Below are 13,819 nucleotides of genomic sequence, written 5' to 3' on the forward strand. Positions count from 1 at the left end.
TTATGGTCCTTAGTTTAAGAGTTAGTTCTCAGAAATCAGTATTAAACAAGATCAAAACAAATCTGACCTTTATAAAAACAAAGGACAGATGAAAGTGGGCAAACTGCTCAAAAGAAGAGGCCAAATAGTTCATTATGCTTTTAGAAATAGAGTTAGCCCTTGAATCACAGCAGTTGCTGAACTTATTCTAATTATCTTCAATAACTATTTCTTATCCTGGGAGTGGTGCGGTGGCCTAGAGGTGGAGCTCTCACCTCACAATCAGGAAGTTGTGAGTTCAATCCTAGGTAGAGGCAGATATTTTTCTCTCTTGGCACACTGAGAACATATCTGCTGAACAAAACTCTGCATTGGTGACAGGAGGGGCATCCGGCCATTAAAACACTCTGCTAGCTCCATTCAGTTGACCAGACTCCACCCCACAAGGGATTATGTTGTTGTTAAATGAAGATTAACTACTTGGTAGCCTAACTTCTTGGATTTTCTTGTAGTGGTTCTAGACCTACTTAAAAGGTAGGACATAGCTACATTAACAGGTTTGCATCCAATAGAAGATAATATTTGTAGTTCAAATTGTGGGGTGCTTGATGCTCTCTGAATCTGGTTGATTTCTTGCAGATATTTCGTTATCCAAACTAGGTAACGTCTTCAGTGCCTTCAGCATGAAAACAACCAAGCTCAGAGTGCACCAAGGTCCCCACAGTTCCGTATTCAGACAGTACATCCATCAGAAGCTGTGATTATATATAAAGGATGACGTGCAACATTTCATTCTGCAAAGTTATATCATGAAATCTGACACAAGTGCATTAATTACATCATTTATGCCACATCATCCTTATCCCCTATGTGTAGATGCCCATGCTTATATTCTAGCAATGCATCATGAAGCAGAATGGAGTAATTGGATCAAAATTATGTAATTGCTGATCAACCAGAACCTACAACTGTAACTCTATATTATGGTCAAGTGGAAATAGGTGAAATCTAGAAGGACATTAAGATAATTGTACTTTTGCAATCTCTGGATTACTTACATCCCTTCATCCATATATTTCTTCTTTTTTCTTAGTCTATTCTGCCTAAATTAGTGTTAACCTTTGCAAATAATTAGGATTCCCTAAACCAAGAAGGGCTTGCAAATGTTACCCATTTTTTTTTAATTTTCCAAATGTACTTTTCTCTATTCAGAAAATGTCTGTTAAGAGGAAAATAAGGGCACTGTTAGAAGACAGGTGGCAGCCATTGTCTGCTTACAAATGTGAAAATTATCCTTTGAAGACATCCAGTTAAACCCCAAATGAACCTAAAGCTTAATGGTTGTTTGTCTTTGGTCTGTTTGAGGTCAAAGCTATGCCCTGAGTTTGTCAGTTGGATGAATGTAAATTAAGAAAAGAAGGTCAACAGGTCATTTTAATGGACAAAAAAAGAGAAATTTTAACTAAATACTTTTTTTCAGAATTCACATATGCTTATGCTAACTTGCAATTTTAATATAACTGTTGCAATAGTTGGAATAAGCTGGAGATGTTATTCTAGACTTTTAAAACTGCCCATTCTCTGTTTTACTGCACACTCCATTTTCCATGCCAAGGACCAGAGGTCCAGCTAATTTTTAAATTGTATCCTCTGCATTTTCAAAAGCTTTCATCCTTATTCCATCAGGTCCTCTAGATCAAGGGTGTCCAACCTTGGCAACCTTGTGGACTTCATCTCTCAGAATTCCCCAGTCATCCATGGCTGGAGAATTCTGGAAGTTAAACTCCACAAATCTTAAAGTTGTCAAGGTTGGACATCCCTGATCTGAATAATTTGATTAATGCCTTCATTAATGCTCAAAGAGCCCAGAGACATCCCCCCAAAAAATCAAATTTCCCATATTCTAATTGTTTGTAAAGTAAACAAAACATACATAGTGTGACCCTTTATCTCTTCATCATAGGGTGAACTGTATTTATGAATCTCTCTTTGGAAATCTTAAAAAGGATGATCATCCCACTGAGAGTTAGCAAGGAAGGCTGCCTGGCCCTCACATTCCATATTACTCTGGGGAGCAACTGGGGAAGGAAGAGTTAAAAACTATTAGATGAATTAGATCTGTACTATGATCAGTATGGGAGGGACGCAGTGTCTCAGTGGCTAAGACTGCGCTTGTCAATCAGAAGTTCAGCAGTTCAGCGGTAATGGAGTGAGCTCCCATTACTTGCCCCATCTTCTGAAAACTTTTCAGGCGCTCCGCTCCGCTGAGGAAACATCTCCGTTTCCAGCCGAGCTGGTGGAGCGCAGGCAGGCGTCGTCGCTTCGCCAGGGGCGGGGCAAGACCGTACTTCCGGTTTTAGCGCCAGAAGGGAGCGCGCGAGCCAGGTGGAGCGCTGAAAGGGAGCGCGCGAGCCAGGTGGAGCGCTGAAAGGGAGCGCGCGAGCCAGGTGGAGCGCTGAAAGGGAGCGCGCGAGCCAGGTGGAGCACTGAAAGGGAGCGCGCGCGATCCGGTGCGATCCGGCAGGAACCCACCACTGGGCTATAGGATGGGAAGGAGTTTGATTTCAGCTGGACAATTAGATTGATGGTTCTTGAACCTTTTCTTTCTGCTCTTTTCCCTGGTTACATTTTTTCATTGTTCCCCAGATCTTTTTCCCATATCTAAGGCTGAGAAGGATAATTAAAAAGTGAAAAAGAAAAGTTGAACAGGCCTTATCTGTGCTATCACTTGACTATCACTAACAGTAAACCTAACTGGCCACATTTCACTTTATTAATGGCAGCTGAGAGACCGATGGTGCACCAGATATATATGTAGATATATATGTAGTGATATATATGTAGATATATATGCAGTGAGCTCCCTCCCATATTTGGGCATACCAGGGGTTGTAACACAAATACACACACACACACACACACACACAATATAATATATATATATTATCAAACAAACTGTACCATAAACCTCATGGAAACTGTGCATTTTACTTTTAGATACATTTTCATCCATACAATAATTTATCTTCTATATCCTTATGGATTATCTGCAATGACCTTGTCCCATTTTTTTTTCATAACCAAGATTGATTAATACCATTATAACTTCTTAGAGAATATATGTTTCTTAAAAATGCTTTTTTTCCCCAGTCCTCAAAAGATTTTTTGTTAAAAAATAAATAACAATTAGCAAGAACAGCATTTGAAAAGAGAAAAAGTAATGCATTCTTCCTTTTACAGTATCAAATATACTTTTGGGGAGAGAGGTTCGACCATAAATCAGATACTCTAATATGCTCATTTTTCTGCTATTTGTGATATACCAGCATCTCAACATTCCTCCAAACATAGCATACACTTTGTGTTTTTAAACAATCCAAATCTACAACCCAATCCAAAGAAAGTGCTGCTGTTTGAAGGAAGAGCCTAATGTGATTTTTTGAAAAGGATTCTAGACACAGTTTTATTTCACAGAGTATTACCTAAGCATATGCGGTGAAAGGGAGAAAAATAAAACCCTAAGCAATGTAGATTTGCAATGATCTGAAGAGAGGCGGGGAAGGAGCAACTTTATATATCCAACCATTTTTCAGAAGTGTAGATCTTAGCAAGGACATAATGGTTTTATTCATCTAAATGCATTCCAAATATATCTCAGTGATGGTTCAGATTTTTCCAATACAGTGTGTAGGGCTTTTCTGAAAAGGTCCAACAAGAGTTCAAGAGTTCACATGAATTTTCTTATTTGAGACAGTAAAACTAAAGAGTTGTTGGATGCATAAGCAGGTAGTCCTTGATTTACGACAACATTGAGCCCAGTTGTTAAGTGAGTTTTGCCCCATTTTATGACCTTCCTTGCGATAATTGTTAATAATAATAATAATAATAATAATAATAATAATAATAATAATAATAATAATAATAATAATTTTATTTGATTAGCCGCAACCCTCTCCCGAAGGACTCGGGGCGGCGTACAATCAAAACGAATAAAAATACACATAAGACAAACATATATACAAAAAGAACAGAGACATATACATATGTGCATGGAGGAGAGTTGACTTATAAGTGAAAGACAATTAAAAACACAATTTAAAATCCCCTTAAATAAAATTACTAAATTAAAAAACCCATCAGGAGCGATACGAAGTTATGGTTGAGCCAGGCCAGCTATTTGGAAAAGGTGGGTCTTGAGCTTGACACGGAAGGAGCGGAGGTCAGTAGTAGTCCTAATATCTGGGGGGAGGTCATTCCACAGGGCTGGGCCCGTCACAGAGAAGGCTCTGCTCCTAGGCGCCGCCCCATGGCACTGTCTGGTGGACGGCACCTGGAGAAGTCCCTCTCTGTGCGAGCGGATGGGTCGTAGGGATGTATGGGGCAGAATACGATCCTGCAGGTAACTAGGTCCTGAGCCATGGAGCGCTTTAAAGATCGTAATCAAGACCTTGAAACGCACTCGATAGACCACAGGAAGCCAGTGCAGCTCGCGCAGGAGAGGTTAAGTGAGACACTGCATTGGTTACCTTAGGTCAGTGATGGCGAACCTATGGCACGCGTGCCACAAGTGGCACGCGGAGCCATTTGTCAGGGCACGCGAGGCGCTGCCCTGTCAGCTGAGTTCACCTTTTTAAAAGCTATTTTTCGCCTTCCCCAGGCTCCAGAGGCTTTATAGCGTGACTTCCGGTTTGCTCGGAGGGTGGCTTTAAGGGTTCCGAAGGCTTCAGGGACCGTCTGAGGCTTCCCTGATGCCTCTGGGGGGTCGCGGGAGGCTCTTTTCGCCCTCCCCAGGCTCCTATAAAGCCCCTGGAGCCTGGGGAGGGCGAAAAAAGCATGTAGAAATGGGGGGGGTGTCGCACATTGTGCGTGCATGCGCACTGGGGGGGTTGCGTGGTGCATTATGGGTGCGGCACACCCGCACTCAACCCCCCTGCGCTCCCTCCACTTGTGGCACGTGAGCCAAAAAAGGTTCGCCATCACTGCCTTAGGTGGTTAAGTGAATCTGCCTTCCCCATTGACTTTGCCTGCCAGAAGGTTGCAAAATGTGATTCCCATAACCTTGGGACATTGCAACCGTCATTAACGTCAGCCAGTTGTCTGAATTTTGATCATGGGACTATGAGGATGCTGTTACGGTCATAAGAATGAAAAATGGTCATAAGTCACTTTTTTCAGTGCTGCTGAAAAAAAGCGGTCACTAAACAAATGATTGTAATTCGAGGACCACCTGTATATATGTGTACCAGTTGCTCAGATTTAATATCGCTTTTTTATCTTGGTCGTTATGCAAAGCAGTTGCTAAGTGAGACCACAAGTGTGCTTACGATTTCACTTCAGCTTTCTCGGGCCTTTACAGACATGTGAACTTATTTATTCATCACTGTTATAACTGGTTGCTAAACAAGGCAGTTTCTAAACAAGGACTAGGCTATTTCTATGAGCTATTAGTGTGAAGGCTCTCCAGTGCCTTGAAAATGAGGCTGTCATGGTTCTTAATAATGCTCCCAGCCCATTCAAGACTCTGAGGCCTTGGCTTCCTCAAAAATCTGGTTTATTGGGTACATCATATTGGCATGGTCAAAGGCAGGGGTCAGCAACCCATGGCCAAAGAGCTGCATGTGGCCTTTTCATCCCTCTGCTGTGGCTCCCTGTTGCTGGTCGGATACACAATTGATAGAGCTTTCGGTTAGAACAGGTAGAGGAAAAAGGTTGCCGCACTAGGAGGAGACTCTATGGTGGGGAACCAACTTCTGGTCAGCAGAGGAAAAAGGATGCCGTGCTAGTCCTAGCACGGCATTCCCCTCTATGATGGGGGAATCGGACTTCCGGTTGGCTCCAAAATTGAATGGGGGGCTTCCAGTTAGGACCTTTGTGGCTCTTTGAGTGTTTAAGGTTGCTGACTCCTGGTCAAAGATGAAACCAACACTGAATAACTCCCGCATTTTTGGTATAATTAAAGAATAGATACTGTCCACCCCCCTTCGTCATAGGTCACATTAGCCAACCAATCAGATGATGAACTTCTCAGCACTCCCTCCTGCCATTGCCAGGGCATGCTGATTTGGCCTTGGTACTCAGGAGCCTTAACATTGTTATGTCTGGCACATTGGAGGAAATCTTTATACATTCCATAAGTCCCTCCCCCCACCCCCCAAGTATGGCAACTAAGAAACAAAGCAAGAAAAATATGGCATTGCAGAAGGCAAGTGAAACACCTCTCCTCAGAATGTTAAAGCAGCTGCATCCTTTGCAGGCACATACATGGATAGAAAAACAGCCCTGCTGGGACTGCTAACAAGCAGAGTACTGTGTATGAGGATGCAGATTGTGACAGTTTGAGCCAGCTTTCAAAGCAGCCATATAAGCATTTCAAAGGATGCGGCTGATTGTAATACTTGGGAGAGAAGTGTTCTGTTCCTGTTAATACACTTTGCAGAACATCATTTTCAAATGCTTGGTGGGACCCTCCTTATTATAAATCATTTATATAACATTTTAAAGTGCAATCATTTTTATGCCCTCTCTTTTTCACGTGTTACTTTAAAAAAAAAAAAAAAACCCAGAAAAGTTGGTCAAGTAGGTCAACATTGTTTCCAGTTTGGAAATGAGATCACCGGGCAAGCAGAGAACAGCTAAGCAAAAATGAGTTCTATCTAGACGAGTTCAAATCACCAGGACCAGATGGATTACACCCCAGGGTTCTGAAGGAACTGGCAGACGAGATCTCAGAACCACTGAATTATATCTTTCAGAGATCCTGTAGCACCAGGGAACTATCAGAGGACTGGAAAAGAGCTGATGTGGTTCCCATCTTCAAAAAAGGGAAAAAAGCAGATCCAGGAAACTACAGACCTATCAGCCTGACCTCAATACCAGGAAAGATTCTGGAAAAGATAATCAAGCAATGAATTAGCAAACACCTAAAAGCAAACACAGTAATAGCCAAAAGCCAACATGGGTTTGTCAAAAACAGATCATGGCAGACTAATCTTATTGCATTCTTTGATAATGTGACAAAATTAGTGGGCCAGAGGAATGCTGTCAATATAGTTTACTTGGACTTCAGTAAGGCATTTGATAAAGTAGACCATAATCTACTACTAGATAAAGTAGAAGAATGTGGGTTAGACAGCATCACCACCAGATGGATTCGTAACTGGCTAACCAACCGCACTCAATGTGTAGTCCTCAATGGAACTGCATCTTCATGGAGGGAAGTATGCAGTGGAGTACCCCAAGGCTCTGTATTGGGCCCAGTCTCTTCAACATCTTCATCAATGATTTGGATGAGGGAATAAATGGGGAATTCATCAAATTTGCAGATGACACCAAGCTGGCAGGAATAGCCAACACTCTAGAAGATAGGCTAAAGATACAGAAGGATCTTGACAAACTTGAACATTGGGCACTATCTAATAAAATGAAATTCAATGGTGAAAAGAGTAAGGTTCTACATTTAGGCAACAAAAACAAAATGCACAGGTACAGTATAGGTGGTACCTTGCTCAACAGTAGTAACTATGAGAGGGATCTTGGAGTCCTAGTGGACAACCATTTAAATATGAGCCAGCAGTGTGCAGCAACTGCCAAAAAAGCCAACACAGTCCTAGGCTGCATAAACAGAGGGATAGAATCAAGATCACATGAAATGTAATACCACTTTATAATGCCTTGGTAAGGCCACACTTGTAATATTGCATTCAGTTTTGGTTGCCATGATGTAGAAAAGATGTGGAGACTCTAGAAAGAGTGCAGAGAAGAGCAACAAAGATGATTAGGGGACTGGAGGCTAAAACATATGAGGAATGGTTCCAGGAACTGGGTATGTCTCATTTAATAGAAAGAAGGACTAGGGGAGACATGATAGCAGTGTTCCAATATCTCAGGGGTTGCCGCAAAGAAGAGGGAGTCAAACTATTGTCCAAGGCACCTGAGGGTAGAACAAGAAACTAATCAAGGAGAGAAGCAACTTAGAACTGAGGATAAATTTCCTGACAGTTAGAACAATTAATCAGTGGAACAGCTTATACCTGCAGAAGGTGTGAATGTTGCAACACTGGAAGTCTTTAAGAAGATGTTGGATAACCATTTGTCTGAAACAGTATAGGGTTTCCTGCCTAGGCAGGGGGTTGGACTAGAAGACCTCCAAGATCCCTTCCAACTCTGCTATTATATTGTATTGCATTGTATTTATTTTAAGTTTCTTTCTCAGCACGAGGCCTGAGCATTTGTTCTGTTCCCTGGGTTGCCATGAAATAAATATTCTGTCTTGGATTTTGGGATTTAGGAACTGCAGTAATCACTGCTATCTGCAAAATTGGACTTTTGTGCGATGTAATCTCTGGTGCTGCTAATCATTGTAGATTTGCTGTCCCTCCTAATAGAGTGTCATGTGTTGCAATGTCCATTGTGCAACCAATTTAGACTTTGGCTTGTTGTTGACTTCAGCTGTAGAAATATATCTATTGTTGTTCCATTTCCTCCAATGTGTTGTTAAGTCATTAACTCTGCTCATTGTCAAGCTGTAACAGAGCTGTTGATCTCAGTGACACAGTTGTGCGATTCAGATCAACAACTCTGTTATGGCTTAACAATGAGCCCAAAATAATAATAGAAAAAGGTTATTGTACATTACTTTATATACATTTTGCAAAATTTACTGTAAATATTTTAAATATTTATTGACCTCACCACCTGCAGCCAGTTCTTGGCATATGTTGATTACATACTGCAATTATCTTACCATCTCAATTTCTGTTCTTCATTTTGGACAGGGTACAGAAACAATAGTTTTTTATGAGCATAGAACACACCAATTATATAATTGGTATACATTTTTTTGTGTGTTTGACCAATCATGCCATTTTCTCTCACGGTCAGTCCCCCCAAATATCTATTCTAGTCCATTCATTTACTTCAAATATAAATGAAATTTTATTTTATTTATATTTGAACCAATCCACTGCCTCTCCTACTTTGGGAATCTTTGATTCTCTTAGTCTTCATATTTATGAGAGCTGTTTTCTCTTAAGATGGCAAGCAAACTTTTTTTTTAAAAGTAAGGTTTTACTTAAAACAAATCTTATTGACATGTGTTGCTTTCCTTCCATTTAAGTAATAATTACCTTCTTCCATTTTCTCCCCCCCAAAAAACTTCTTAAAATAGCCAACAGCTCTGGGATTTTCAGGTGATTTCCCATTCAAGTGCTAGCTAAGTCTAACCCTGCTTAGCTTTTCCGAAATGAGTTGTGCTACTGCCTATCTAGCTAGTAGGTCTTGCTTTCTCTACCAGGGGCTCCCAATCGTGGCAAGTTTAAGACCTGTGGACTTTAACTCCCAGAATTCTCCAGCCAGCATGAAGTCTACGGGTTTTAAAGTTTCCAAAATTGGCAACCCCTGGCCTAGACCATGCTATAAAATGGAGCAGGCTGTCTCAGATGTGGAACATCACACATCATCAGTATTCCGTTCCTTGGTATGCAGCAATGATCCCGTATATCAAATCTGCAAAGCTTACAGCTGGGCCCCAAGGGGATATAACTGGGATCAGATGAGCCATAGCCATTTTCCACTAAGCTTGCCCAATAAGCAGTTTACTGTCTTTGTTACAAACAAATGAAGCCCTGGGCAGCTTCTCTTGGGAATGGGAATGCATTATGCAAATGTACTCTTGATATTTTTGTATCTTTCTTCCTCCACCCTGGTTATTTATAAATTAGCTGTTCTGGCCAAAGAGATACATTCCCCCCCTCCAAACCTCATCAATATAGTGCAATCTCTGATGTAAATAGTGCTGTTTATTGCCATTAAGAGTTGACTCCAATGTGAAGTGGACTGTATGCCAAGATTCTGCTGTCAAGCATCTGTCATTTGTATTTTTTAATGAAAGCATCATAACTAGTAATGGCATGCAATGGCAACTACATGTCACAGAGAAAATATGCCTTCCTACTTTTCTCTGGCAACAGAAGCTCCCGAGAATCCATCTATAATTGCTGCAAGATTGCTTTTAACAATTTGAAACAGGTTGTCAGGCAGGTTCATACTGTCTACCTTGTTTCTCATGCTGCCTAACCAAGTTTCCCCACCAGTCAAAATCAGCCATCGCCTTTGCTGACAGATAACATTCTTTTTTTTTTTCATTTGCTATAGACCCTGAGCAATACACATAGCCATCCTGGTTGGAAGTTATGCAACACACTTGGTTCTCTGATTCAGCAAGCAATTCGGTAATAAAACAATGTAATACTGTTTTAAAATATTTAGGGGAGGGATGCACTATTTATATGTTGACATACTTAAATCACAAAAATGCTAACTAGTGTTAGTGGTTCTACTTAGGTTAATAAGAATTTAAAAATGAGTCTGTGCATGGCAGAGATATAATGTAACATGTTTTGGTATTATTATATTGCTGTGTTTCCCCAAAAATATGACCTATCCCAAAAACAAGTCCTAGCCCAGTGATTGCTAACCTTTTTACCATTGCTTGCCAAAAGGAGGTCATGCACATGCGTGCCCTGCACATCGTGCATGAGCACATGACCCCCCCCCGCTTTTGGTGCAAGATGGGATGGTGGACTAGGCTCCAGAGGCTTTCTCCCTCCCCTGCCCCCCTTTGGCCCTCTGGAGGCCATAAATGGCCTCCCGAAGGTCCCTGAAGCCTCCGGAGGGCTTAAACCAACCCTATGACCTGAACTTCCGGTTTGGCCATAGGGCTGTTTTTTTGTGCTCTGGAGGCTTCAGGGAAGCTCCTGAAGCCTCCGGAGGGCCTCCGGGGAACAGGGGAGGCTCTTTTCACTCTCCCCAGGCTCCTATAAAGCCTCTGGAGCCTGGGGAGGGCGAAAAATGCATGCTGGCCAGCTGACAGGGCAACGCCTCGCGTGCCCTGACAAATGGCTCCGCGTGCCACCTGTGGCACTCGTGCCATAGGTTTGCCATCCTGAGCATAGATAGATCTCCTCCATGATGGTTTGCCACCAACCTGATCTTTCAGGTCTTCTAGCTGAATTTCAGCACATGGTACTCTAATTTTTGTTATTATTTCTATTCACCTGGAACTGTAGTTGTGATCTAATAAGCAATCCAGAAATATTCCTCATTTGATGCAGAATGGCCTCAGTGGGAAAGTCATTTGCTACTATCATTCTCAGGAGCTACATGGTTAAGCACCAATGAATGCCATTAAAAAGCAACTTTTGTAGCTGTTGGGAAGGAGAACTAAACAGAAACCCCTCTGTCATTCCATCTTCTAAAGTTTAGTTAAGTGGCTGATTCAAAATTAATATATTTGACCTTCCTCTCATTCTCTTAAAAAAACCTGAAAATCAACCTGTTATGTTCACTGCATTGCATATTAGTGTTCAATTTTCCATCATCAATGAAGGGTAAATTTTAGTGGGTGGTGTAACTTCAGAAGAGATGTTACTAATAGGTTAAAAAATCCAATTTAGTGACAATTAAGTGGCATCAAAATTGTATGGAACATTCTAGACAATAACCTCAAACCATTCTGCCATGTTTCTTTCCTAAAATTTTACAAATGGGTCAGAGGATTGTTATTGTGTTTACCTTCTAAAACACTGAGCAAATGACTTCCCACAATTTGGCCAAAGTGGTGTCTCTGCCTAATGGCAGCTTCTCTTTCTTTCTTTTTTTTGAAAAGGCTCGAAAAAAAAGGACACTCTGGAGTCTACCCAATGTTCTTCTTCCTCTTACTTCATCATTTGTCATTTCTAAACTGCTTAGCAGTTAAAAACAGAGGAGTGGGTGGAGAAAGGAGAAAGGTTTCTACTAAAAGGGTGGCTATGATGAATGCTTCTGTCTCAAGAAAAAAACACAAATCTCTCTTCCACCCCACTGCAAAAGTAGCCTTGAACAAAATAGTCTTTAAGTGTGGTCTCCCATTAACAAGTCCATCAGAGAATTTAGCTGAAACATTCATTTATTGTATTTTACTTCTTTTCAATGCAGTTGCATGGAAGTTTTTTTACAATTAGTTTGCTAATGTAATTTGAATTGACAATTACCAACTGATGATGCATATGGCATATTACTGTACCACAATTGCTGGCAGGAACCAGACTTGTCACTTCTAAAAGTCTGACTGAAATACTTCAAGTTTTAATGCCTTATAGCTGGGTTTGAATACTAAAATCTCTAAGGTGAATTCAGGTGGGAATGTGACAATTGCCTTGTAGTGAATATGGTGGAACAAACCCATTGTAAATCATATTTTCCATCTCTCTCCATCTGTTAGGGGCAAAAAAAGACATCTGGAAGTAATATATTCCTGGCTCACTCAATATTTTTTGAAGTGGAAATTGTGGTGCTTCACTACTCAATTATGCTTGAGGAATATGCACCTGTAGGAGTAGTGGAGAAGACTTCTGGCTTTCCCAGAGAGTGGCCCATATTAAGAGGGTATTCAATCCTGAACTGGATGGAAGAGAGGGAAACAGATTCAGGATAGCCTCACCCTAGAATTTGTCAGGATAGATCTGGCAGGTGAGAAGGCTATAGCTTTAGTCTGGCAAGATTCTGTCCATTGAACTTGATTGGATTTCCCTGTGTTGTTTTGGGGGTTGGACCTGACAGTGTGCTAATAAATCACGAGGAAGTAATAAGAATCTGACCCTAATGTCATGTATCACTGCCACCCAGCTTCAGGTCAGTTTGAAGCACTAAACACAACCTCTTCATATGGAAGCTGCTATTGTGTGTGTAATGAATGTTGAGTATCCCTTCTCAAGCCAATAGGACTTTGCTGCTAGCGATAGAGTAGCAAAATGCTCCTTTTGCCAGGCAAGATCTGGCTGTGATGAAACTGGATCCAAGGAGGATCAAGTGCAGGTGGATAACCTGACTAGTTTGCCAAAATAGTACGGAAAGATGAGACGAAAAGGCTCCTATCTAGGTTTGCTGGATGGTTTGCTGGCAGAGCTGATGCACAAAGTTTTAATTCTTGTTAAAGTTGCTTCAAATCTGTGACGTTGCTCTTTTTTCTAAGTTCCCAAAAGATCCCACAGGCTGAAGAGCTAAAGGCTTGTCATATCCTCATGCCTAAGTTTCTAAGTTTAAAGCCGGCTTATTAAATTTATATTATTACCAATATAAAACATTGAATAGTGACATGGTTAGTAAAAAGTTTCAGTGAAAATTTCTAGGCATGCTAAACCTACCCTACCTTAAAGTCAATGGACTGATAGCTGAATACAGATACAGTATGTCGATTCAAGCTTTTGCTGTCATTTTTACTCTTATTTATGTGTATCCCACTTTTATTTTACAAATAATGCAAAGCTTTGAACATATCCAACACACCTTCCTCCTCCTATTTTCCCCACAACAACAACCCTTTCAGGTGAGTACCTGGCCCAAGGCCATCCATCTGGCTTTCATGGCTAAGGAGAGACTTGAACTCATGGTCTTCTGCTTTCTAACCTTGTGCCTTAACCAGACTGGCTTTTTTTGTTAAGTTACAAACACAGGGAGAAAGGGACCAGCCCAACTAAAACCAACATATAATTAAAGGCAACTTATATTGAAAATGCTTAGTGCAGGGGTGTCAAACTCAAGGCTCAGGGGATGGATGTGCTCCATGGGGTGCTTAGATCTGACCCACAAGGCCAACCTGAAAACAGCTCATTTTTGCTGGCAGAGCTCTCGGGCCACCACAGGCCCCCTTGACATGAGTGACATATAGCTGGCCACCCCCCACCCCGCCTCCCAAGATCAAACACAACACTGATGTGGCCCTCAATGCAATTGAGTTTGACACCCCTGGCTTAGGGCAACCCACACCTTGACATTGACATTCATGATGTATATACTGTTTCTT

Source organism: Natrix helvetica, assembly GCF_964273705.1.
Source record: "Natrix helvetica genome assembly, chromosome: 1".
NCBI classification, from domain to species: domain Eukaryota; kingdom Metazoa; phylum Chordata; class Lepidosauria; order Squamata; family Natricidae; genus Natrix; species Natrix helvetica.